The 25,438-nt window shown below is 54.7% G+C and overlaps 1 protein-coding gene across 5 annotated transcripts in view; it reads left to right on the top strand.

Annotated features, from left to right (window-relative positions):
- The window catches only part of ZMIZ1 (zinc finger MIZ-type containing 1), a 229,032-nt gene that overhangs the window by 44,276 nt on the left and 159,318 nt on the right, over positions 1–25,438 (top strand). For all 5 annotated transcript variants that reach the window (XM_064487995.1, XM_064487994.1, XM_064487996.1 and 2 more), the window contains exons 2-3: positions 2,167–2,287; positions 22,451–22,546. The gene's annotated coding sequence lies outside the window, so the exon portion shown is untranslated. The remainder of the gene's footprint in view (positions 1–2,166; positions 2,288–22,450; positions 22,547–25,438) is intronic.

Below are 25,438 nucleotides of genomic sequence, written 5' to 3'. Positions count from 1 at the left end.
ATCAGCAGCACACTATCAGTTACCTATTGCTGCCCCCAAACCACCCCAAAACTTAGTGGCTTAAAACAAACAAGCACCATTGATTACGCCTCATAATTTTATGGTTTGCCTGGGCAGTCCCTCTACTGGTTTCCCTGGGGCTCATGTGACTCTAGTTGCCTGAAGGGCTGGCTGGACTGGATGGTCGAAGATGGCCTCAGTCACATCTGCCATTTGGTGCTGGCTGTTGGCTGGGCGGCCTCAGTTCTCCTCCAGCCTCCAGTAAGGTAGACCAGCTGCCTTCCATGGCCAGGCCATGTTCCAAGAGGGCCAAGGCCAGAAAGAGAAGGATCTCTTGAGACCTAGTCTCTGTAAGTCACAAAATGCCACATTCACCAAGTCCAGTGGTGAAAACAAGTCTCATGGCCGGCGCAAATTCAGGGGCGGAGGGCAGAACACACCTTTCGATAGGAGGAGCTGCAAAGAATCTGTGGCCATATGTGCTTATTCTACCACAAGCATGGAGTAGTTTTGCCTGTTCTTGACCTTTATATAAATGGACCCCTTAAGTATGTTCTCCACTGTGTCTGGCTTTTTTGGTCAACATTATGTTCATAAGATTTATCTGTATTGTTGGATATAGTTGCAGATTGTTCATTCTCATTGCTGTGCGGTATTCCTTTGTGTGGATACGCTGATTTATTCATTCTACAATTGATGGCCATTTGGGAAGTTTTCATTTTGGGGCTGTTATGAATAGCACTGCTGTGAACATTCTAGCACATGTATTTGGGGAACCACAGGCACACATTTCCATGGAGGTGGAAATGCTGAGTCGCTGATAGACCACAAGGCAGGGGACGCTTCCAAACTGTTCCCTAAGGTGGTGACCAAGGGCGTGCCCTACCAGCAGTGTTTGGGAGGCCCGGAGGGCTTTGTGGAGGGGAGTGAGGTGGTAAATAGGGGTGTTAGAAAGACCCAGCCCCCAAGCTGAAGATGGGCTGGAGGGGTATCATTGACCCTGGGATTCTCCATAATGTCCCCAAGAGGCTGAGGAAGGAGGGCCATCAGACTAGATGGCCCTATGCTGAGTATGCTCTCCTACTGCACTTTTTCTCACCCCAGGGCCACCCCACTGCCCTCTTTCCTTTACCCAAAAGCTGCCTTCCACAGCTAGCCTGATCCCCCAACAGTCAGGGAGGCTGGGGGTCTGCGTGAGCCGACATTAGGACGCAGGATCTGGGTGGGGGGACTGCCATGGCATTGTCTGGGTCGGGGGGTGACAGCTCCAGGCAGTGGGAAAGACCAGGGTACTTGGTTCTACTTCTGGCCTCGCCTCTCTCTCGCTGTGGGACCGTGGGAAGAAACGCTTCCCCTGTCAGGGCCTCAGTTTCCTCATTTGTGAACTGACAGAAAAGAGAGTCAACTTCACTAAATCTCTTTCCTCTCCCCAACCTGACCCCTGGATGCCAGAATCTAACAGGGGGAAGGGCCTGCAATGGCCCAGGGAGAGCTCAGCAGGCTTCCTGATTTCAGAGTTCATGTCAGTTGGCCCATTTTGTTCAGCTTAGTCACAGAATATCTTCACTGCCCCACTCATTCATTCATTCATCCATTCATCCATCTCTCAGGGACTCCCTGTGGCCTTGTGAGCCTCAGAGGATAAACTAGATCTCATTCTCGATGTCCAGGAGCTCCGCTCAGGGAGGAGCTAGGCCTATAGAGAGCTGGGTCAGCTCGTCCCAAAACCGCTGCAGGGTGAACAGGAAAAGGAGCGACAGGTCAGAGAGGGCTCCATGGAGGTATCTGAACAGAGAGGGGCTTTGAAAGTCAGAGAAGTGGGGAAAAGGGCTCCGGGCAGAGCACCTGGCATGTCTGAAGGGTGGGGGTTCTGGGGGTCTGAGCTGACTGCAACCCGGTGGTTGGTGTGCCGGCATGGCTGCCGCTGTAGTCCGGGGTGCAGAGGAGCTGACCTTGGTGCTGGGGCTGGTTCTGGGCCTTGCACATTGAAGTTCAGGAGCTGGGCCTTTATGGGGATGGGGTAGGGAGCAGCACCCAGTTTCCTTGGTCCTCCAAGAGATGACCAGAGGGGCCTGGGCAAGCGGGACCTGGAGGTGGGTGAAGGGGGTTGGGGTCATCCCCAGGCTCAGGCTTGGAGCTCACCATGCCCTCTCCTCTCTCCTGTAGGACCTGCAACAGCTGTGCTTGGCCAAGTTGGACTGCTAGGGCTGCTGCCTTCTTCCACTGCAACCTTTTCCTGACACTCTTAGCGGCCTCCAGTCCTGGTGGTCGGCGGAGGCCTCGGCAGGTAAGCAAGATGGGCTGGGCCTTGGCACCCGGTGTCCACTGGTGTGGGGCCCAGCCCCAGCCACTGGTACTCTTCTGGGGCCTGGAGACCCGGGAGCTGGGCTGTCATCCCTGAGGAATTAGCAGAAGGGGCTTATTTCTCAGTTTTCACCTCTTTTGGCCTCCTCCTCTCAGAGGGAGCCAGAGAGTGGAGGGTTAGGAGAGGGGTGTGCCCCGGCCCGGCACTTGGACGTTTGGTTTTATTCTGTTGCCAGCTCCCGGTGTAGCCTTGGGCATCCATGTCCGTTCATAGTTGAGAGCCTCAGCTCTCTCATCTAGTGCGTGAAAATAATAATATCCTCTGACATTCTGAGTATGTAACTCCATGCCAGGCACAGTGCTGAGTTCTGTGTAGTTAGTAACTCTCTTCATCTTCACCACAGCCCTGTGAGGCAGGTGCTGTTATCATCCCCATTGTACAGATGAGAAAACTGAGGCTTGTGGTCGGGGAGCAACTTGCCCAAGGCCACACGCCTGGCTGAGCCCCCATGGGCCCCTCAGTTCCAGGTCTGTGTGGCTCCAGTGTGCCAGCCTCTAACCCCAGTCCACTCTGCCCCTGGCCTTGACCGCCTCTTCTGGCCTCTTCTTAGGGGTTAGCATCGAGGTGATCATGGGTGTCCCCAGAACTGCTAGGTCCTGTCCCAATTCAAGGCAAAGGGATGAGGCTTTTACAAGGTGACAGTGCCTGCTGGTTGCCTGGGGTCATGACTCATTTGTGGGTGTGTTGTGACATGATCTCTGTGATCCCCAAGGTGGCACCCAGGGCCCCTTCTAGAGGAGGGGTATGCTGGTTGGATAAGGCTCTCTCTCCCTCTGCCTCCCGGTTCAGTTTCCCAAGCTTGTATTAACCACTTACTGTATGCCAGGCCTGACAGCAGCCCCTGTGATGCAGAGGAGAGGGCCCTGTCCTGTTCTGTGCTCTGGCTGGAGATCACAGCAGATGTGGCAAGCACTGTGACAGTGGAGTGGACGGGGTTCATAGGTTAAAGGGGGCATTCTGGGGAGGTGACCCAAAAGTGAGTAGCATTTGGGGAGACAGAAGCCGGGGATGGGGGATGAAGTTGGAAAGGGGATGGGAAGATTATAAAGGGCCACGAGTGTGGGGCTGTTCCCACATACACACAGGGAGGCACTCACCTGTGCGCACACGTGCGCGCGCACAAACACACACACACAGGAAGGGGTGTGTTCCAAGGAGAAGGGGCCGTTCAGGGGTCATTGGCTTCTCACCTGCTGAAACTTCCAGTAGTTCCTGGGGTGGCTGGGCAGCTTTGGGTCAAGGCTGAGCTGTGACCTCTGTATGTATGGGGGGAGAGGGACTGTCAGGGTTTGAGGGCCACTGTGTGACCATGGACATGCTCTTGTCCTCTCTGGGCCTCAGCTTCCTCATCTGGAAACAGGAAACACAGTCACCATCTGGCCCCAGCATCCTGGACAAGGAGCTCGTGAAGATCAGAGACACTGATGTACAGTGCTGAGAACAATTTGTGCTCTGCAGGGCTTCAACAAATCAGAAGTGTTATTCTCATGAGAAGAAAGTGGGTTATGGGTGTGGGCATCGCTGTGGGATGTCTGTGGGGCCTTATTCCTGCTCCTCATCTCCTGGAGACTCCATCCCAGGTCCCTGGAGCCTGGATGCTCTCTGAGACCTGGGCGTGATAAGCTGGTAAGGTCTGTGCCATCCCTGCCCCCAGCTGCACTTCCCCTGTTCGCTCCTGGGGAGTTGGGGTCCTGTAGTGTCCGGCTTCATTATACCAACCATACAAGAGTCCCTGCTGGGGACCTGGCTTGTTACATACATGAGCTTAAGAGCCCAGAGAGGGAGGCCTCACTGAACAATTTCTAGATGAAGAACCTGAGGCCCCATGAGTGTAGGTGAGGTTCTCAAGGATACCTGCTCAAAAGTGGTGGAGCTGGGCTCCAGACTGTCAGCTGCCAGAATTTGTGTTCTTTTCTCCAGTAAGCTCCCTTCAGGGTTAGGTCATTTCATGCCCACTTTACAGATGAGGAAACTGAGGCTCAGAGTGAGTGGGCCACAGAGCCAGGAAGTGGCATTTGCACCCCAGATTCAAGACTTCTCTTCCCTCCCTCTTCCTGGCAGGGCCCATCCAGGTTAGTTGAACTTCCCAAGGGGGCTCCTGGTTCCTGGTTTTACCCTAGCCCTGTATTCCCAGGCCAGAGAGTGTCCACTTCCTTGCAAGTAAAAAGGTGGGTTGTTCTCTCGGGTCCACTGTCTGGGCATGATCTAGTAAATTCCTCTCCGTGACCCCTTTGTAACGTGTCCTTAGCGTGGTCCTTTGGAAACCTGGCCGGCAGGAAGCTCTGGGGTGCTCTAGCCTGGGGGTGGCAGGCACTCCTTGCATACCCATCAGCAGGCTTGTTAGTGCAATGAGGGTGTGGGACCCTGGCATAGGGACCATGGGTCTGCCTGTCTATGGAGAGGAAATCTGGGAGGGATCCCCAGGAGCTGAGTTGGGCATTGGAAGGTAAGGGGAAATTTGCGAGGGAAATTTGCAAAAATTGTAGAGGGAAAAAGGAAGACCAAGTAGAGGGCCTGGCTCTTGCAAAGTCCCAGAGAAGTGAACGTTCATTCATTGGCTCTCCCCAAACACTGTCCATCAGAATGTCCTAGAATCAGGACCAGCTACATAATTTATGGGGCCCAGTGCAAAACAAAAATGTGGGGCCCATTGTTCACAAATTATGAAGGATTTCAAGACGGTGGCCCTAGAGCATTCAACCCAGAGTGGGTCCTTCTGAGCGTGGGGCCCTGTGCAACTGCCCACCCACGTAGCCAGTCCTGCCTAGAATAAGGGAAGACCTGAGTTCACTTGCAGATTCCACCAGTTACTTACTGGCCTCGGGACCCTGGCCAAGTCCCCCACCACCCTGTGAGTCTCATCTGCCCAAGGGAGAGAATATTGCCCTCCTCCCAGCAGCAGAAGCCTCAGCAGTGCCAGCAACCAGCTTGTCCCAAACATCTGGGAACAGTGGCTTCAGCGAGGGTGGGATTACAGCCCCTCCTGTCAGGCAGTGGTGTTCAAGGGTTCTCTGATCTGCCCCTGTCTACCTTCTCCGCCCTGCCCCTGCATACTTTGGAAGCCTGTTCTGTGTGTGTGTGTGTTTCCAAATCCTCCAGGTTACAGGGGGTGGAAGGTTCTTTTCTGTGTCTTATTTGCAGAGTCTTCTGCCTGATGGCCCCTTGCCTGCCTGTCTTTACTTGGCAAACTCACTCCTACAGGTCAGATGCCATGGAGACTTCTCTAACCGCAGCCCCTCCTCCTGACCTTTGCCCCATGACCCCTCCAGTATCTACAATGACCTCTTGTACTGTAGAGTTCTCTACAGTATGCAAGCTCTTTCACACCCCATCAGACCATTGAGAAAGCCCTTGAAAGTTCCCATTCCCATTGCCAGATGGGAAAATAGAAGCTCAAAGGTACAACCCCCGAGCCTAGCTCCTGGGCTGAGGTCAAGCCCACATCAGGAAGGGGTGCAGACAGTGGTGACAGAGGGTGGCACGTGGGCTCTGCTCTGGGCAGCTTCACCCTTCAGCATTTTGGAAGACTGGCTTTCCCCCTGGTAAAGAGCTCCAGCCCCTGGTGGGTAAGAGGCCCCAGTGGCCAGCTGGAGTACGACCCCCCACCCCACCCTTCCCTGTGGGGGCCATGGCCCAATTCTCTCAGCCTGGCGGACTGGAGGCAGGCGTATGTGGTACCAAGGCAGGTCCCACAGCAGGCAGAGGTGAGAAGGCCCCAGATGGTCTGGGCTGTGACAGCGAGCAAAGGCTGGACACAGATAGAGGGTTTCTCATTGGGGGCATGACAGCTGCCCGCTCTGGCTGGCACTTTCTACAAGGCACTTTTGGTGCGTGACTGCAGAGGGCAGTGACGTGATGAGGGTGTGGACTCTGGGCCTCAGCTTTGGGGTTTTCCAGCTCTGCCACTCCCCTCTTTGTGATTTCAGATGAGTGGCCTAACCTCTCTGTGCCCCATTTCCTCATCCGTAAAATAGCGATAGTAATAGAACCGATCCCACTGAGTTGTGAGGAATTCGACGAAGTCCCTCTGGGCTGGGACGTGTACACATTGATGGTGGGTGAACAGATGGGGTGAGTGATGGGGCTGACCCCCAGGGCTGGGGGCAGATAGGGAGGGACATGCTTGGATTGTCATTTCAGAGGGGATGTAGGGGATGGGCTGGGTTTGGGTTTCATATGAGGTGACCCCAAACAGCTGTCGATGAGAGCTCTGTGGGCAGGGACCTGGGGTGACAGCCACACTCCTTAGCCGTCCCCTCCAGCCCCATGTTTGTGGCTTCGTGCTGACAGCATGAACACCACCAACTATCTGTCAGCAGATTTCCAGGGCTACACAGTACGTGGTGGGTTTGGGGCTGGCTTCAAAGTCCTTGAATGCCAAGCCCAGCTCACAATGGTGCTGGCCGTGGCCACACAGAGCTAGGATTCCAGGGTCCCCATGTGGCGTGCCTGTCAGTCTTCAGCGCCAGCTGAGAATGCACACCCTCCTCTCCCTGCCTGGAATTCGTTGCCTGCAGCCCAGGCCCCTCCACCCCCAGCCTCTGGGCCAGCCTTGACCCTGCAACCCCTACCCCAACCTGGAGCTAGAAATAGTCTACAGCCCACTGACTGTTGCTGCCCAAGGTGGAATGCTCCCTGGGTCAGCAGGGTGGGCCGCTGTTCTCATAGGCCCTCTGAGCAGGACTTTTGTTCAAGTCTCAGTCCTTCTGCAGACCTGCCGTGTGACCTTGGACAAGTCCCTTTTCCTCCGATGCAATTGTGCATTGGTTTATAAAGCCAGAGGACTGGAACACATCAGGGTTCACAACCTGCAATGTTCTGAAGGGCCTCAGCAGCCCAGGGAAGCTGGGGTTATCCCACTGTGTGGATGAGGCAACTCAAAGCACAGAGAGGTTAAGAAATATACCCAGGGTTACAGAGCTATTGGCGAAGCTGAGATTCAGCTACTTTTACCTGACACTATGTTATGTGTTTTCCCCACACATCAAACTGTCTCTGGTAGGTACTTTCATGTTTCTTGGGTGAACCATTCACTCCATCAGCCAGAGTGGGCTGAACACTTACTGAGCACCAGCACTGTGCTAGGCACTGGCATCCAAAAGTGAATCTTTGTTCGAGTGCTGGGTGAGCACAGCCCTGGGCTTGAGTGGAGCTCATGGAGTCTACAGTGCAATGTGTGCTAGGTGGGTGCCCTCAGCGGGTAAAGGCAGTAGGGGCTGGGAGGGGCAGCTCTTCCCTGATGCTGGAGGGTGCAGTCAGAGGAGGCTGCCTGGAGGAAGGAGCTAAAGCCTTACACAGAAGAGTGAAGGAGTAAGGTCTTCCTGAGGTCTCTGCAAACTTGGTGGAGTAGGTCAGGGGTCCAGCTGAAGAGGAACCTTCATCCAGCCACAGCTGGAAGCAGGTGCTAAGGCAGCTCCTGAGGGTCACAGAGTTTGACTTTGATCGTGCGGAGAATAGAGGGTTAAAAGGAGCTGTGGAGAGTAGCACCTCATCTGTGAAGGCCAGGAGGTGGGGGTCTGGCCCCAGCCTGCAAGCTGGGGTTCACAGCTCACCCGGAGCCTGTGGCAGCAGGGAGGGTCAAGGCTGGCAGCTTGTATACTCCAGCTGGCCAGACCTGCGGCTCACCTGGCCCTCTTCAGCAACCCAGACACCTGTGGGGCTTCTTTACCCCCAGGGGCTGGGGCTCTTTACCATGAGGAAAAGCCAGTCTTCTACAATGCTGAAATGTGCAGCTGCCCTAGAGCAGAGCTCACTTACCACCCTCTGTCACCGCTGTCTGCACCCCTTCCTGATTGGGGTGGCAGGGAGTTGGCAGAGTGGGGGCTGGCAGGGAGACATGGACAAACCTATTCAGTGACATGGTGGGGCCAGAGAGGCCCAGAGTCCAGCCCAGGATCACACAGCATCATCATGGCAGGTGCAGGAGGCTGACAGGCCAGACAGGAAGGCATCCTTTGGAGGGGGGTTAGGAGGGGGGTCTGGTTCCCTCTGGTTCTCCCAGCGTTTTGTGGGAGCCTTGCTGACTGTGTGTGATCACCCATGTAGGTGTGTGGGGTGGCACACGCATCCCAGGGACGCATGACCACAGCCACCAACAGGGCTGTCCAGGGGCAAGCTGAGATTTGGCAGACTCCGTGGAGAAGGGTTCCTTGGGTGTGGCTCACCTCGGTGCTTCTCCCTCCCACTGATGTTTGCTCACCTGCCCCTCGCTCAGCCCTGGCGTTTGTCTCCCTCTGGTCCAGGAGCCACACACTTAGGGTGAGGACAGCCATGCCCAGGCCCTGTGTCCTGGTCCAAAGCCTCCGTGACTTTGCAGGGAGGGAGCAGACACTGGGTGGGGCTGCAGGGGTGGCTTCTCTATTTGAATCATAGCATCCCGGCTGCCTGGGGGAGAAATGGTCTTTAGAAATCATTTGGCCCAACCCCTCATAATACAGGTGGGGAAACTGAGGCTCTGAGAGAGGAAGGTACACCCCAGAGGAGCCCAGCACGGAGCTCCAGGCTTTCAGCTGAGCTCACTGCGACCGTAAACTGCTTCAGATGCCTAGCAGGTGTAGACCCTGGCAGGGCCCAAGACCTATAGCAGTGGTCGTGAACCAGCTGTGGGGCGTAATGTTTGCAGAAAAGACCCTCAGGGTCTGGGGGCACAGAGCGTAGGGTTGAGGGAGGTTCTGGGGATCTGTGGAGAATTGTGCAGGGTGCCCTCAGACCTGGCTCTGTTAAGCCTCATTTGTCCTCCGCCTCCTGTAATCACCGCCTCCTGCCGAGGCCTGCTACCATTAGGGCCTCTCCTCCCATCTGTTTACCCAGAGAGCCCAGTGAGGCCTGGAGTTTGCAGACCCGGAGGCCAGGGCAGGGAGAATGCTCTGGAGTCAGGCCCCTGTTAGAAAGCTGACAAGATGTGAGGGGGTGAAGAAGGAAAGTGGACTCTGGGAAGCAGGGGCTGCCCGTGTGCCTCGTCAGCCCCCTTTGCCGAGCCACTGCAGGGTGCCCAGAAGCCTGCAGTCTGGAAGGCTGCTGGATCTGTGGGACCTAGGATGAGTTCTAGGGACTCCAAGGGACTCAGGAGACAGGGAGGGCTTCCTGGAGGAGGTGGAGCTCCAGCTGATTCCTGAAGAATGAACAGGACTGTGAACCAAAAGGATCCCAAGCAAAGGGAACAGCTGGGCCCAGGCCCCAAGGCAGGTACGCAGGTACCCTGAGGATAGATCAGTGGGTCTGGGTGAGCTGAGACTGGGCAGTGAGGAAATGAGGTTGGAGATGCCCCCTAGAGGCCAGAAGGCAGAAGGAAGAAATTTGTATTTTGTTTCTAACTTGCTAACTAAACGTTCCTGAGTAGATTACTGTCCCATTTCTGTGCCTCAGTTTCCCTCAGATCTCCCCATAGCCTTGGGCACCTGGGAGCCACAGCAGGGCAGTGCCTCAGGGGAAAATCTGCCTTTGGGGAGTTGTGAGCATGTGCCAGAATCCTAGGCTCCCCTGGGAGCTGGTGGACAGCTGGCTAAGGACACTGCTGCTGGACCCAGGGCTTTTCTCTGACTGGGGACAGTTGACCTCAGACTCCTGGGGTTTGCCAGGAGTCTCCCCCAACCTGGGAGGATGGGGGGTTAATTCCCCTGGGGCAGACCCGCCTGTGGGTCCTACTCCCAGAGTGGACTCCAGGGCTGAGAATTTGGAAGGTGGGCTGAGAGATGGGCTTCCCTTCTTCCTGTGACCGATGGCCGCCTTCCTTCTTCTGAGGAAGCTGGGTGGGGACAAGGGTGGGAGTAGGTGGCCTTCCTTAAGGCTTTGGACCAGCTCAGAACCTGACCAGGAGGAGGTGGCCCTTTGAGCCAGGCCTGCTGGGCCAGGCCTGCAATCTGCTGCAGGGGCTGTGGGTGCCTGGTGCCCCCTTGCGTGCAGCCCCTTCCCGAAGCTCTGGGCTCAGCGGGGGTTGTGCTCACTGCACCCCTACTGACCCACAGCACCCCTCTGTCACCTCTCCTGTTACCGAGGCAGTAGCCACAGGCCCTTCAGCTCCTGGTACCCAGGATTTCGAAAATCCCCCCCGCAGTTTGCACAGCAGCTGGCTCAGGCCCCATCAGCATGGGGCTGGCCCGGATTCCTGCTTGGGAAGCCCAGAATTCTTTTCCGGAATAATACAACAGCCCTTCCACGGCAGGAAGGGCAAGCTGCCCTTACGGCAAAGCTTCTTCATGACTTCTGGCTCCTGTCACTTTCAAAATAATCAGGTGGGCTTAGTGGGGGCGCATTTTCCGTGGAGAGGAAGTAGAGTCGGAAAAGAGAAGGCATGAGACTTGGCCAGGGTCACGTGGCCAAGGCAGGCCTCACCCGGGATTCCAGGCCCTAGTCAAGCTCCTTTTGGGATGGAGCTAGTGTTTCCTGTTCAGGGCCACAGGCAGATGGCCAGGGCTCAGGAAGAGGAGGTGGAGGAGGAGAGTCCCTGGGGGGTGAGGAGCCCGAGGGAGAGGCCCCAAGTCACTGTTTCTCTCCTCTGCTCCAGCTACTTTAATTGGCGCGTCTGCCAGTGGTGGTGACATTTACCTGGTGGGGAAGAGGGCCTCTTCCCTCTTGAATCAAGATGCTAAAAATAACCAGGCCCAGCTTCCCAGGGCCCCTGCCCAGCCAGCTCTTGCCTGCCTGCCTGCCCCAGCGACCTTTTTTCTGGGTGCTAGAAGCTAATTGCTTTTTGAGCCTGTAGTCCCTTGTGCTAAGGACTTCCTAGGGGTCAAAACATGGATGGCATTGAATGCTCAGCTCCTAAAACTAAAGAGGGGTCTCTGCAAGGCCTACCTACCCCCAGGTATTGGGATGATGGGCCCCTGCCCAAACCTGGGCACCCACCCAATTTTCTCCCTGGGACCAGTACCCTGCCAGGCTGGCCACTCTGCCTCTGGATGCTTGAGCCCCTTCCTTGAGCTACTGGAGTTTCTCCTGGCTACCTGGACTCGAGGTGGGGGTGGGCGGAGGGTGGTACCCCTCCTGCTCAGTTATCTAGTGCTCACCTTGAGGCCTGTACCATGCCCAACACGGACGTACAAGTCGTGGCCTCCTGCCTTCACGCTGCGTGTTCGTTCTGCAGCCAAGCAGAGCCCAGACTTTGGGGCTGGACATATTTAAATCCAGCTGTGCAACCTTAGCACATTCCCAAGCCTCTGTAGTCTCATCTCTGAAATGGGCATCATAACTGACTTTGTAGTGTGGTTGCAAGAATGAAATGAGGTAACACGGAGAAAGCGCCAGATCGAGAGAGCTGGCCCCCAGTCCAGCAGGGGCCTGAGCATTTCTGAGGGCTTTCCTCTCTCTTGCTGTGTGAAGCGACCCTGGAAACGTCATACATTTGGTTGATGTGTTTGCACTGTGTTTGGTCTTAAAGACCCAGGCTGAGGACTGGGGACCTAGTCTCCTGCAAAACAGAGGTCCCTTGCCGATTTCCGTGCACGTCCGGAGTGACCTGCCACACCTGCCCCACCTGTGTGTTTGTCCAGTTCTTGCCCTGGGTCAGTGTAATCAGAATTGTGTTGACATTGGCCTGTGTATACCTGGCTGTGGGGTCATCCCAATGGAAATGGAAGTGATTCTCTGGGCTCCTTACTTACCCGCTGTGAGAACCTGGGCTGGTGGCTTAGCCCCTACACACCTCAGTGTCCTTATCAGAAAATGGGGATATTAGTGGCCCCTCCTCCACGAACACTGAGAGATTAAAGTAGCAGTGTAGGTACAGTGCTCAGAACAGGGTCTGGCACGGTGTGAGTCCTTGGAGCATGTTAGCTGGTCATCGTAGTAGTAAGACCAGCCATCGCTCACAGCGGCCGCGTGCCATTTGTTGAGTGATTAGTATCAGATGCTGTGTCAGAGCACGTTACAGTAATACACAAGGTATTCCTATAAGCTCTACGTTCCAGATGAAGAAAACTGAGGCGCAGAGAGGTGACATATAGTCTTAAAGTGGTAGAGCTGAAAACCAGAATTCACATTCAGCCCAGCCAGGTGATCAGCCGTTTGAGTTTGCCTGGGACCGTCCCAGTTTTAGCACTGAAAGTTTTGCGTCCCCAGAACCTCTCAGCTCCAGGCCCACGGAGACAGTTAAGGTACCAGCCCCATCTAACCCCCAACCCGACTCCTACACCCTGGCCCCACTGGACCTCCTCCTTGGCTTCTGGCACAGCCCTCTCCTGCCCCTGCTCCTTTCCCACACCTCCCAGATCCCTCTTCTGCCAGATTATCCGTGTCCATCCCCCCGGCCTGACTCCAGTCTCCCTATCCAGCTTCTGTTCCTCTTCGCCCTCCCCTCTGCCGGCTGGAGGGTTAGGGGTCACACCTGGTGGCTCTCTGTGCCCAGGGCTGTGCATACAGTTGGCTAGTAGGTCCTGGGCTGCACCTCACAGGGCTCAGACCCCCATTTTCACTGAGGGTTTTGGCACCTCTGTTTCCAGCCTTCCAGAGGCACTTTGGAAACCTCTTACTTAAAAGAGGGAAGATGGAGTGAGCCCCTGCCCCCAGCCCTGGCCCCAAGCTGCCGGGAGAGATTGCACTGGCCCTTCCGGTGCATTGATGGAAAGCACTGCTGACAAAGGAGAAAGGTCAGCAGTGGGACAGAGCGGAGTTGGTGGCGGCCTGCCGGCCAGCAGCACCCTCCCCCAGATCAGGGCTTCCTGGGGGGAGGGGCCCAGTGCTCCTTGGGGTCCCGGTCAATTCATATTGACTCATGCAGCCGCTGGTTCAGCGAAGCTGGGCAGTCAAGCCCCCAGAGGGCTGGGGGAGACGCCTGAGTCATCCTTGGCACCTCCCTCTCCCTTACGCCCATGGTCAATTCAACCCCCTGAACCATCCCAGAATCTGTGTCTCCTCAGCACCCCTACCCTCCACTGGCAAACAAGTCTAACTGTCTTCCTGCCTCCGAATTACTGAGCCCTTTCCAGCCCACCAATGCCTTCCTTGGCTTCTCACTGTCACCAGGAATAAAGTCCAAATTCCAAGGTTGACATTAATGTCCTTCTTGAGCTCAATGAGGCTGCCCAGAGCTGCCGGTCCTTCCCCAAGGACTTGAGTTTCTGTCCTCACCCTCAGATGAGGGCTGAGGGATAGGGAACCGCTTCCTCCAGACATGCCTTTCCAGGACCCACCCCACTGCTGTCCATCCCCAGATCTCCCACTCTCTGGGGGAGAGTGAGAGAGGTCACGGGTGAAGTATCGGGGCACCCTGGGTACCAGGCCAGCTCTGTACCCAGGGCTCCAGCCTCACCAAGGCCGCAGGCCTGAGCATGCAGCACAGCCTTTGACTAGGACCCTAGCCCAGCGCACGGCCCACCCCACACCACTCCTCAGACTCCCCTTGAACTGCCTGGTGTGTCTCATGGCCCAGTTCCCAGAGGGCAGGAGCCTCTGTCTCCCCAGCTCGCACGGAGGACAAGCCCCGATGAGGGCAGGATGCTCAGTGGTTAGAGCACGGGCTCTGGGGTCTGACCCCAGTTCCCTCACTTACTGTGTGACCTCAGGTGGTCACTTTATTCTCTGAGCCTCTGTGGCGTCATTTGTGAAATGTGCGTAATAATAGATCCTTCTTCACAGGATGGTAAGATTCATTAAAATGGTACATGTTTGCAAGATCCTGGAACATTTTAAGGGTCAATAAAGCCAGCTTTCATCATCACCAACATCACCATCGTCATCTGGGCCGGCAGGCCCTCTCCTCCAAGTGGGCTCCCCCTGGTTATTTGAGTGCACCTTCCAGTTCTGTCCCTCGCTGTTGCTTTTTGTCCTTTTCTCCCAGCACTCCTCTCCCACATTCCTAAAACCCCGGGAAGCCCAGCCCTCCCTGACCTCGTGTTGTCACCTGAGCACCTGCCTTATTCACCTTGTCCTTCGGAGCTGGGGCCCGGATTTATCCTGTTTCCCCTCCCACGGCCCCTCATAGGTGCCTTGAGCACAGTAGGTGCCTGATAAAAGTTGGTTGGGTTGAACATTCACAGACTCAAAGTCACCTCCAAGAACAACACAGCAATGACCAGCCAGGCCCCTGGGCGCATCCTCAGACTGATGAAGGGCATGTCTGGGACCAGGTCTGAGCTGCCTCAGGTTGGGTCACAGCTTGTGCCCACCATGGCCTCCTCGATGCAGGGTTTAGGGGAGGTGGAGGCGGCGTAGGTTTGGGCCGCTGTGTTAGAAGATTTTTCAAGGCTGATTCCTCTCTGGTCCTCTGCGCTATCCCTGTGTTTCATTTGCCCAGGTCCTTTCCCCACCCCCATGGTTCTCTGTTAAATTGTGTTATTATATTTAAACAAATCAATTCCATTGCAGAGTTTTTCCTGTCCTAATGATGAGTTTGCAGCACAAATGCCATTGATTTCTCACAGCCCTGAAAACCAGTTGATGAATAGCACCAGGCTTGTCTTTGGAGAGGCACTTAAAGCAGCTCTGTGCGGCCCCCCATTACCACCCCACCCCCCATCCCACATGTCACAGCTGCCTGCAGTGGCGCTGAGGCTGCATGATGAAGGAGGACCCTCAGTGTCCGCCAGGGGTGGGACGTCATCACAAGGGGCCCGGCCCCTCGTGCTGCTGGTGCAACAATCATAGTGGAGAATTTTATTGATTTTGGCCAAAGGCAGGAGCGCAACTTACAGAGCAGAGAAGCAGTGCAGTGTGATCTTTGTCTTCCCTTACAAGTTCAGCGCACGGTCCTGAGTGACAGCAGATTACAGCTCAGGCAGAGCTCAGGCACCAGTTCCAGACCTGGGTGGGCTGCCGGAGTGCTTCTGTAAAGGCGCAGTTCAGAGGTTAGGGAGCTGTCTCCACTGGGAAACGTGAAACTTCTCTTTGTGAAATCCTTCCCAACCTCCAGGGTCAAAGTCAGACCACTACACAGGGGTTTACCCTTCAGATCACTGTCAGGATCACGGCTTATCTGAGCTTTGTAGTGACCCCAGGGATTGGGTAGGCGGGACTTATTCCTCCCAGTTTAGAGCCGGGCACCCCAAGTCAAGGGCACTCACTGGGGAGGGCAGGTCAGCAGCCACACAAGTCTGTGAGTTGGGCTGGGGTAAGGCAGGAGGGAGCAGCAGGGACTGCGGCAAACTGGACTCACCTAAATCTGTAAAAGGTAACCCCATGCCCGTAAAACTATCCGGGATGGGTCTGTGGGCTGAATTAGCACTGCCTCTCCCCTAGTCTAGTTCAAGCCTTTGTTTTGGAGACAAGGATGTGGCCTGGAGTTGGGAGTGGCTCTTCAAGGTCACAGTACAAGGCAGTGTTAGAGCTGGGGTTTGAGTAGGGGAAGGGGGGTGAGGCCTCTAAGCCAGTGCTGGCTCCCCTCCCCCCAGCAGTAAGGGTTGGGGGCAGGGCAGGGGCTGTGTTGTAGGAGAAAACAGGCCCCTCACTCAGGAGACCCAAGAGTGGCCCAGCATGCCCCCCCTTCCCTTGGCCCTCAGAGATGCCTCCCTCCCTCCCTCCCTGCAGACAAACCTCCTGTCCTTCCTAATCAGGTTAGCCTCCTGCTCCATGCTCTCTCTGCTGAGCTGGACCAGCTGCCTCTAATGGCCTGTCGACCTGGCCCTCTCCTTGGCTCTGGTGTGGGGGAGGGGAAGCTCAGAAAAGAACTGTGAGTGGAAAGGGACTGCCCAACTCCCTCAATTCAGACCTTTCTGTGGCTTCTAGGATTAAATCCAAACCCTTAGCCTGGCATCCAGGACTCACTGAAATGAGGCCCTGCTTATTTCTCTAGTCTCCACAGCCCTAATGCACTCTTTGCTAGTCACAGGATGCTATTTTTTACCTCCCCACTTTTGTACATGCAGGTCTTTTTGCTACTTCCCAACTTCTCAGAAAACTCCTGGGCATCCTTCAAAACCCAACTCGTGTCTCTTCCTCTGGGCTGCTTCTTCTCAAGACTCCTGCCTCTGTCTCCCACTGGATGCTCCACTGGTCTGGAACTTATTCCCCGTGTTTGGGTGCATTATTTCTAGACCTGCTTTCCCTTGAGTTTCTGGGGAAAGGGAGAACATTCTAGAAGAATATGCTTCAGGGTGCAGCACAGAGAAATGTTCAATGAAGAAATAGGGCCAGCAAAGAACAGAGAAGTGGGGACTGGGGAGGGAAAGAGACAGACAGGAGTGCATGGAACAGCTGCTCCCAGACCCTCCACACCGCTCCAGCCTACTTCCTGCCAGGGAGGCCATTCCCAGCAACACATGTGGGGCCTGAAATAGACACGTGGGGCCTTGGTAGTGCACTTACACAGCCCACCGCTAAGCAACCCCCCCCCCAATTCTTTGGGCACAGAAGCTCCCTCTCCTGCCAGACCCCTCCTCCAGCAGTGCCCAGGCCTCGCCCCTCTGTTCCTGCTAACTTTGTTTTATAAATAAACTATATAAATAGGCTCCTCTGATTCCTTGGAGCACACAGCGTTTAAGGACTGGGGCACTGCTGCAAGCATAATTGTACTACCGAATCCATCAGCTGCCTAATTACCATTCATTTTGCATTTATTTCTGCTAATTAAAAAGAGAGAAACTCCTAACAACTTTTACGTAAATACTATATTTGTTCTATGTAAAGATGGGATGCTAATTTCCTGGTGATTAGCTGATTATCTAATTTTATAGCTGTCACACAGCCTGGCCCCGTCTCCCCTTCGCACCCCAGACGCCACTCGAGGTCCCTGATCAAATGTGGGAGGAAAGGATTCAGGGAGGTGGTTAGAGCCTCTTTATGAGGCCCAGGGGTCACCAGGAACACCACATATCACCAGGATTCAGAGGGGCTGCAGTCAAAACGACAGAGCTGGGAGGAACCATTGGCTCATCACTGTTTCTGTACAGATGGAGAAACTGAGTCTCAGAGGGGTCCAGCATCCCCTAGTCAGACCGCGGTGGAGAAGGACCCCTGACCCAGGTGTTTGGGCTACCTCCTCAGTGCTCCCTCTGTGTAGAGCTACTGTCAGGAGGAATTTTCAGTCCTTGTCTACTCCTGGAGAAATTTCTGGACCAAATCCAGCCTGAGTGGAGGATAGATACAGTCTGGTGACCCAAACCAAATCTGCCATGTGCCCTTCTGAAAACCCCCACCTCCTCTGACTTCCCCATCCAGCCAGGGCTCTGTCCCTACAGCCCCCTGACCTCACCTACAAGGCTCGCCCTCCCAGCCCAGGCCTTACACCCTGGACCACCAGGACCCGTGTGAGCGTCTGGATCTCAAATCTTCACATTATGTATTTATTTTCATGTGAATTAGAAACAAATATAATTCATACATCAAACCCATATTTTCACAGACATATTATTGCTTTAGATGAGGTGAAGTAAAAAGAAGTTGGTTCAAAATGATTTAAAGAACAATATGTGAATGACTGCGATGAAACACGATGTGGTTTAAGGTGTCTGGTAAGTGGAGTCGAGGACACTTGGGGAGGGTCTGAGAACACCGGGTCAGGGGCCAGGCAGTGAGGCCAGGGTCAGCAGCAGGGACCTGAGGACAGGATTGGCTCGTCCCTGGCCTGCGGGCCACCACTGCCTCATCCCGAGCCCGGGCCATAGTTTCCCTGCATCGTGCCCTTCTCCCCAGCCCCGCGGCCGGTAGTGGTTAGCCCACCTCCTGATTCCTTTGCCCTCAGAGACACTTTAAACAGGACTGTGTTTCAGGGAGGCCAGAAGTCAGACATCCCTCTGTCTCACACCGACTGACCGGGCATGGGTGACTTCTCAGGCTCCCCGGCCCGCCCGGCTCCCCAGGTGTGGGTGAGCGAGACCCCTCTGCTCTCTTCCTGAACTGTCTGAAAAAGGCCGGTTCCAGACGTAAAGGGAGAACGGCTTTCATGAGACCAGGTGTCGTCTGAGCTGCCAGGCAGGTCAGGGCCAGGGTCCGCACTGCCCCAAGGCCAGGGTTCTGGTCCTGGCTGCCACTTTCTGGAGTCTCAGTCTCCCGCTCTGTGATTGGGAGACACTGTGCTGAAGGGATTCCGAGAGCCACATGTAAAACCTCTCAGAGGAGTGCTTGATGTAGCTGGTAGTGGGCCCAATTCCTGGCCCAGGGCCCCCCTCGGCCTCCCACCCGCCGCCACAGTGTCTGTGCAAGATGACCCACGGCCACCAGAGACCTCCCGCTCATCTGCCCTTTTATCGCCCTGCACACAGTCAGGGGAAGCCTGGAAGACTGCGGGGGTGTGGACAGATGGAAAACAAAGAGAGAACAAAGGCGTTGCCCTGAGGAGGCCAAAAGGCGAGGTACCTCCTCCTCCCCCCACCACCACTGCCTGGCCAGCCTGTCTCACCATCACCCAGCCTCAGCCACCCCAGGCTGCGGGCCACCTGCCCCGCCCCTGCATCGACTAGGCCAGACTTCACATGGGGTCCCTACACTGGGTGACCCTCAGAAAGTCACTCCAAATCTTTCATCTGTAAATGGGGGAGTGGACAGTATGCTCTATGACCTCCAAAAGACCCCACCCCTCCCACCCCTGCTGGGGTCTCTTTGGGGCAGGATGACCCATTTCAAGGGCATCCCCAGCCCTAGATGGTCAAATTGGGTGCCCACTTCTGCCCAAAGAGAGGACCCCAGTGTGCCTTGGGCTGAGTAAGGCAAGCAGGAAGCCCCTGTTCAGGGCCAAGATAATGCCAGCCATGTAAGTGTTTGTGTGAAATGAATGAACGGTTTAACCAGAAGGGGGCTTAACTGTCAGCCCTTGGTCAGTGCTGCTGCTGCAGTCCTCCAAGGGAGGGGAAACTCTCCTGGACCTTCCAGAGCAGTAGCAAAGAGGCGTGGTTGAGGGCTCCTAGGAGCCCCGGTGCCAGGCTATCTGAGTTCATATCCTAGCTGTGTGACCTTGGGCTGCTTTCTCAACCTTTCTGTGTCTGTGTCCTCGTGTGTTAAAATAGGTATGGTATGTACCTCATAGGTTGTGTTGAGGTTAAATGAGTTAACATAAAGGACTTAGAACAGTACCAGCTAAAGGCCCATTAATGTTGGGCATTACTATTATCATCAGTTTCAGCACTGCTGTTGTTTAGAGGTAGACTTACTGGGAAGCTCATGCAGCATCAGCCTCCGGGCCCTGCCCCTGCAACACCTGGGTGAAGAGGGTGGTTTGCTTGCAGCTGTGGAGGGTTCTAGCTGGGGAGTGGTGGCAGGTTGCCATCAGGAACATTTCTATGTAAGCATTTCTGGTAAATTATTTAAAGGGGTCTGGCTTCCTAAGTCTCTAGGAATTTATTTCTTTTCTCATTCTAAATATGTATTTTTTTTTAATGGAATTACTGGGGATGGAACCCAGGACCTCTTGCATGCTAAGCATGCACTCTACCACTGAGCTATTCCCACCCCTGCTAAATATATATTTGTAATTGTATATACATTTCTAAAGAGGACCCTCCAAAATAGTATAAGCTTCGGGTCCTGGAAACCTAGATCATCCCCTGCTTATTCCTGGTACCTTGATTGCATTACTTCTTGCCCCATAGACAGCCATGTATGCACAGGCTCACCCCTGAGCACCCCAGACTGTGGTCTACACCACATGTTCTGGGCCAAGGGAGCTCGAGGAGGACAGGCAGGGAGAATGGGACCCTCAAGAAGGTCTCCTAAAGGAGACCCCACATGTGCAGGGCACAGAGCCCTGTGCCTATGGGTCCAGTGCCCCGTGCTGGAGGCTGGAGCACTGTCCCCTACCTGCCCCCGCTGCCTTCACCCTGTGTGGGCAGGGTGGGCAGCCACAAGGGGCGGCTGGGGCCGTGGGAAGCAGGTTGTGGAGTTGGAACAGTTGCCCTGGAGGCTGTCACTGGTGGGGCTGGCTGTGTGCCAAGCCCTGGGTTTAGTGTCAGGTAGGGGGAGACCCAGGATGGCCCCTGCCCTCTGAGAGCTCTTGAGGTAGCTGGAACCACAGGACTTGCACCTGGAGGGGTGAAGAGTGGGCAGGGGGAGGTGGTATTAGACCCTGTCGCATCAGGCATCTCAGAGAGTAGTCGAGAGAGCCCGGAGGTCATGAGGGTTGGACACTCGGGGAGGGCCTCCTGGAAGAGGGGCCGTTGCCTGGGGAGGCCCCCAGAGGAGTGGGCGCCGTGGGCCTGGGCGCCTCCACCAGCAGTGGGGCCTCCCGGCCCGGGCTCTGACAGGGACATTTATAACTCACAGCTGTGCAGTCCTGGGCCCAACTGACTGTGGTAAACCGATCAGGCTTCAGGAAGTCGCGTCCTGAGGCCACTCCCCACCCCGACCCCACACTCTCCTTCACCTCCTGACACCCACATCCTGTTCTAGGTGGGAGGGGCGGGCAGCTGGGGCACAGGGCCAGGGGCTCTGCGGGGTCTCCGGCCTGTGGGCAGAGGGGGAGAGCACAGAGAATCTCAGTGAGGCCCGAGAGTTGTGAGGTGGGGCCTCTGCGATCACCAGGCTCTACCTCTCAAGCACACACAGGGAGACCCAGGCCCAGAGAGCGCCAGAGGCCACCCAGGAGCCCACAGGAGCCGAAGACCAAGAGCTCAGGTTGTGGGGCCCAGGGGTGTGTTCTGTGCTTCTAAATCTAACCAGAGAGGGGATAAAACTTCCAGCCCCTGGTGACCAATTCCAGCCTAAAGGAGCCTGATAGAAGTGGGCAGAGGTGAACCAGAGGTGAACCTCAGAGAATCCTGGAACAGGTGCTTTCTTGGACCCTGCGGCTCCGCGTGGCCTGCAGCCCTCAGTTGGAACACCCCATTCTGAGACCAAATCCTCACAAGGCCTCTTGCCCATCCACCTAGCTTCTCACCGCAAAATTCGCGTGCGGAGAAAGGAATGCTCTCGCCCAGTGCTGGGAAGAGGGGACAGTACAGAGAGCTTCCGGCGTCCTGTGATTTTGACACCCTCACCTCCCTTGGCCTTATTGGCTAACCAATTCTTGGGCTCCGTCGGCCAGCCACCCCTCCCCCAGGCCTCTTTCTCCTTCCGTACAAGGAGAAGGATGATAAACAATAGTGAGTTTGCCAAAGCTTGGCCCACGTAGCTCTGGTAACTGGTGACCAGGTTCTAGAATTAGTACCCTCCCCCCAAAAAGGAAAAAGAATATGAAAACGAATATATGTATATTCACGTATGACTGAGAAATTGTGCTGTACACCAGAAATTGGCACAACATTTTAAACTGACTATAACTCAAAAATTTAAAAATAAAAATTAAAAAAATAGAATTAATACCCCAAAGAACATATTTTTGTTTCATTCATTATATATTTATTCAGTTTGATTAGAAATATCTAAGCAGCATATGAAACCAGCGGTTTCACAGATATGATCACTTTGGACAAGGCCAGATTTATTAGAACTAAAAGAAGTGAGTTAAAGTAGGGGCAAGTTTTAATCAAGTGGTCGTACAGACAGAACTCAGCTCTGACCAAGAATCGTGAAGGGCACAGAAGGCCTGAAGTTTGGGGAACACCGGGGCTCTTCTCTGCTTTAAACTCTGTTTCTGGGCCTCCTCCAGACTCTAGCCCTCAGTTTTAAGTGATCCGTCAGCCCTACAGGCAGGAGGGGACGAGCGGGGAGGGAGCTGGTTTTTCCAAGGAGGTGTACGCACAGAAAATGACTCCAAGCGTTGGTCAGAGATCTGGTGAACAATTCATAATGAGGAAAGAATTCAGGCAGGGGTCAAAGAGTGGCTTTGGAAGTGGCTGCCGGCGGCCGTGTGAGATAATTCCCCGAAGCCAGGCACGGCGCAGGGAGGAGGGCACGGCGAGGGCTTAGACGCCCGGCTAAAAATACCCCCGGCAGCTTCTCCCTGTCACCCTGCCTGGGGGCCGCCCAGGAAGGCCATGGCTTTCTGCCTTTCTCACCAGGAAGAAAAAGACAACACAAAGGCCCTGAGCCCCAGAAGAATCAAAACTTACACAGATTTGAAATTTTTTTTAAGAATCCCACTAGGAGGAGTTGGCTTGCTGGTTGGAGCACCAGAGGGTGGGGAAGACAGCTGGCTCTGATAAATCAGGCATCCTGGGACGTGCTTAAATGGCCCAAGCGGCCACCAAGATTAGGCCGCCGGTGGGACAGAGGTGGGAGGGAGCGGACTGCAGTCTGCGCCCCCGGCCGCTCACATGTGTCCTGTCTCTCTCCCTGTGTACCCAGGACCAGGAGGAGGAGGCCCGTTGGCATCAGACCAATGCTGCGAGGGGTGTGAGGATTAGAACCGCCATCCATCACTCAGCTGCCAGACCTAGAAAGGTAATAGCAGACCCCTGATGCCCTGATGCCCAGGCAACACCACCACCTTCACCTGAAACCTGGCTTGGGGCGAGGTTGCGCAGTCCGGTAGTGATGGGGTGGGGCCCAAGCCAGGATTATCAGCCTTTTCACCCAGCCCTCCTTGAGCCAGGCTTCAGGGCTCCTCTGAAACTCCTGAGTATGTCCTGCACAGAATGCTTCTGGGCTTCAGTCTGTCCATCTCTAAAATGGGTCCCCCATTTACTCCAGTTCTCAAGGATACTGTGAACCACTTGGGCCTCATTGTTACTTGGAGTTAAGCCATCTTCACAGCCTGACTCAGTTTGAACTCTGGGGACAGAGCTAAGGGTCTTAGCCCTTGTAGGTATAGCATTAAAGCCACGGGGCCAGACAGGGCTTGCGAAGAGAGGATTTTCTAAGGCAGACCACGCTGGGGATGTGTCTCCCTGGAGATGTGGTTGTGGTCTCCTTTGCGGCAGGATTTGAAACTCTATAGTGATCTCCCTGGCAGCTCTGAGCAAAAATTATTTGGGCAGGAAGGGAATAGCTCAGTGGTAGGGCACATGCTCAGCATGCACAAGGTCCTGGGTTCGATCCCCAGTACCTCCAATAAATTAATTAATTAATTAATTAAACCTAATTCCCCCTCAAAAAAAAAAAACCAACAAAAAAGGAATTATTATCTGCATTTTTAGACCATGAGACCACGGCACAAGGACATTACTGGGCCTGCCAGGGGTCCCACAGCAAGCTCTGGCCACACCATAGCAGCTCAGCTTTATCCTATTTGCCATATCAGCCTCTATACTTTTACTTTTACCACACTACACTGGTCTGGTCCATCCTCCCCAGAGAAGTCTGGCTGTTGAACCCAATAAACCACCAGTGTTTATTGCGTGCCCATGGTGGGACCCATCCATCCACCTATCCACCCATCATCCATCATTCACCTACCCATTTTTACATCCTCCTACCCACCCAACCAACCTCCCCTCTATCCATCCATTCATCATCCTCCCCCGCAACCATCCTTTCATTCACTCATCCAGCCATCCATCTACTCATCTATTCATCCACCCATTCTTCCAACCATCCATTTACTCATTAATTCACACATCAAACACTCACTGACTCTTGTGCCAAGCCAGTCCTAAACTAAGGGCTGGGCTTTGAAGATAGATCAGATCCAGCCCTGCCTTGAGATGGTGCGATCTGGGATGGAGGCTGACATGTGATCTCAGATCCAGGCCCAATTCCAGAAGTTCAGTGCTCAGGCTCCTGTAGTGTCTGAGACCTCATGGGGAAGGGAGGGGGGGCCACGTGCTGGTTCTGCAGGCGGGCATTCAGGGAGCGCTTCCCGGAGGAGGTGGCGTTGTTCATTTATTCATGCCCCAATTGTTTATTGAGAAAGTCTCTGTGCTGGGACCCACTTGATGTTTTGGAGACACAGCAGGGAATAAAACTGACAAAACTCCCTTTCCTCATGGTGCTTTCATTCTCATGAGGAGACATGGACAATAAATACCTAAAATGTGATATATAATGTCAGGTGATGCTAAGTTTTAAGAAGGGAAATTAGCCAAGTAAAGAAACAGACTATTGGATGAGGTAAAACATTCTTTGACAAAGGATGGTCAAGGAAGGCCTCTGACAAGGTGACATTTGAACAGAGACGAGAATGCAAGGAGAGAGTGAACCGGGGTGCACTTGGCACATTCAAGGAAGTAGCAGGGATGCCATGTGGAAGGAGGGAAGTGAGGGGTAGGAGGGGGAATCAGAGAGATCCTGGGGCACCCACTCACATAGGCGGGCAAGAGTAGAGCAGGGAGATGGCTGAGAAGCTGTTGCCCACATCCAGGTAGAAGTGGTGGTGGCTTGGACTGAGGTTGCCTGGGAAGGGATGGGAAGCCATCAAAGTCTGACTGTAGTTCAGAGACCTTGCAGACAGGCTTGTGGGTAGACTAGAAATGGAGGACAAGAGAAGAGGGGACAGTCCAGGAAGGCTCTTGCGTTTGGGACAAAAGCCCCTGGGAGAACAGAGGTGGTTGCTTTACTCATCCAGGGATGGCAGCAGGAAGGGCTGAAGGAAGCCGAGGAGTTGTGTTTTAGACCTGTTAAGTTTGAGATGCTTTGAGACATCCAAATGGAAAGTTTGAAAAGGCAGTTAGATATATGAGTCTGGGAGGCAGAGAGAGGTCCCGACTGGAGACATAAATGTGGGAGCTGTCGTGTGTAGATAGTGTTGCAAGCTGTGAGGCTGATGAGGTCATCTTGGGAGTGCGTGGATCAGAAGCCTGAGTCTGAGTCACAGGGCATCCAGCCCTTAGAGGGAGGGAAGATGGGTTGGAGACAGCCAAGGAGATGGAGAAGGTGCAGCCGGGGAGGGCGGAGGAGAACTGAGGGAATGGCTCTTCATGGACGAGGAAGATTTTGCTGGCAAAGCAGGGAAAGAATACTACAGGTAGAGGGAATAGCATAACAGAGGCTCAGAGGCTTCAATAAAGGAGCCATATTTGGAGAGGGGTGATGGAGAGGGTGGAGGGACCAGAGCAGCTCCTGTCTCCACACCTGGCCACGCAGAAGCCAGGGCCCGTGGGTGTCTGGCTGGGCTGTGGGTGAGCCCATATCTGGGGACCTTCCCTGTCATCCTGATTGGCACTCTCAGATTTCAGCTGATGTCTGCATACTTTCCACTTTGTTTTAAGAAGCTTCACGTACTTCTCCTGACCTCCTCCCATGCCCCTCTGGGGCTCTTGGGCCCAGGAGACCTCCCCCTTGCCTAGAGAACTAGTCTGAAAACACAGGGCTGGAGGCAGCAGCTTCTGAGTTGTCCGCAGGGGAACGGGCACCCAACAGCTTCCTATTAAATCTCTAAGCACTGCCTGGAGCCTT

Source organism: Camelus dromedarius, chromosome 8 (assembly GCF_036321535.1).
Source record: "Camelus dromedarius isolate mCamDro1 chromosome 8, mCamDro1.pat, whole genome shotgun sequence".
Taxonomy (NCBI): Eukaryota; Metazoa; Chordata; class Mammalia; order Artiodactyla; family Camelidae; genus Camelus; species Camelus dromedarius.
This window is presented reverse-complemented; position numbering and strand designations above follow the sequence as displayed.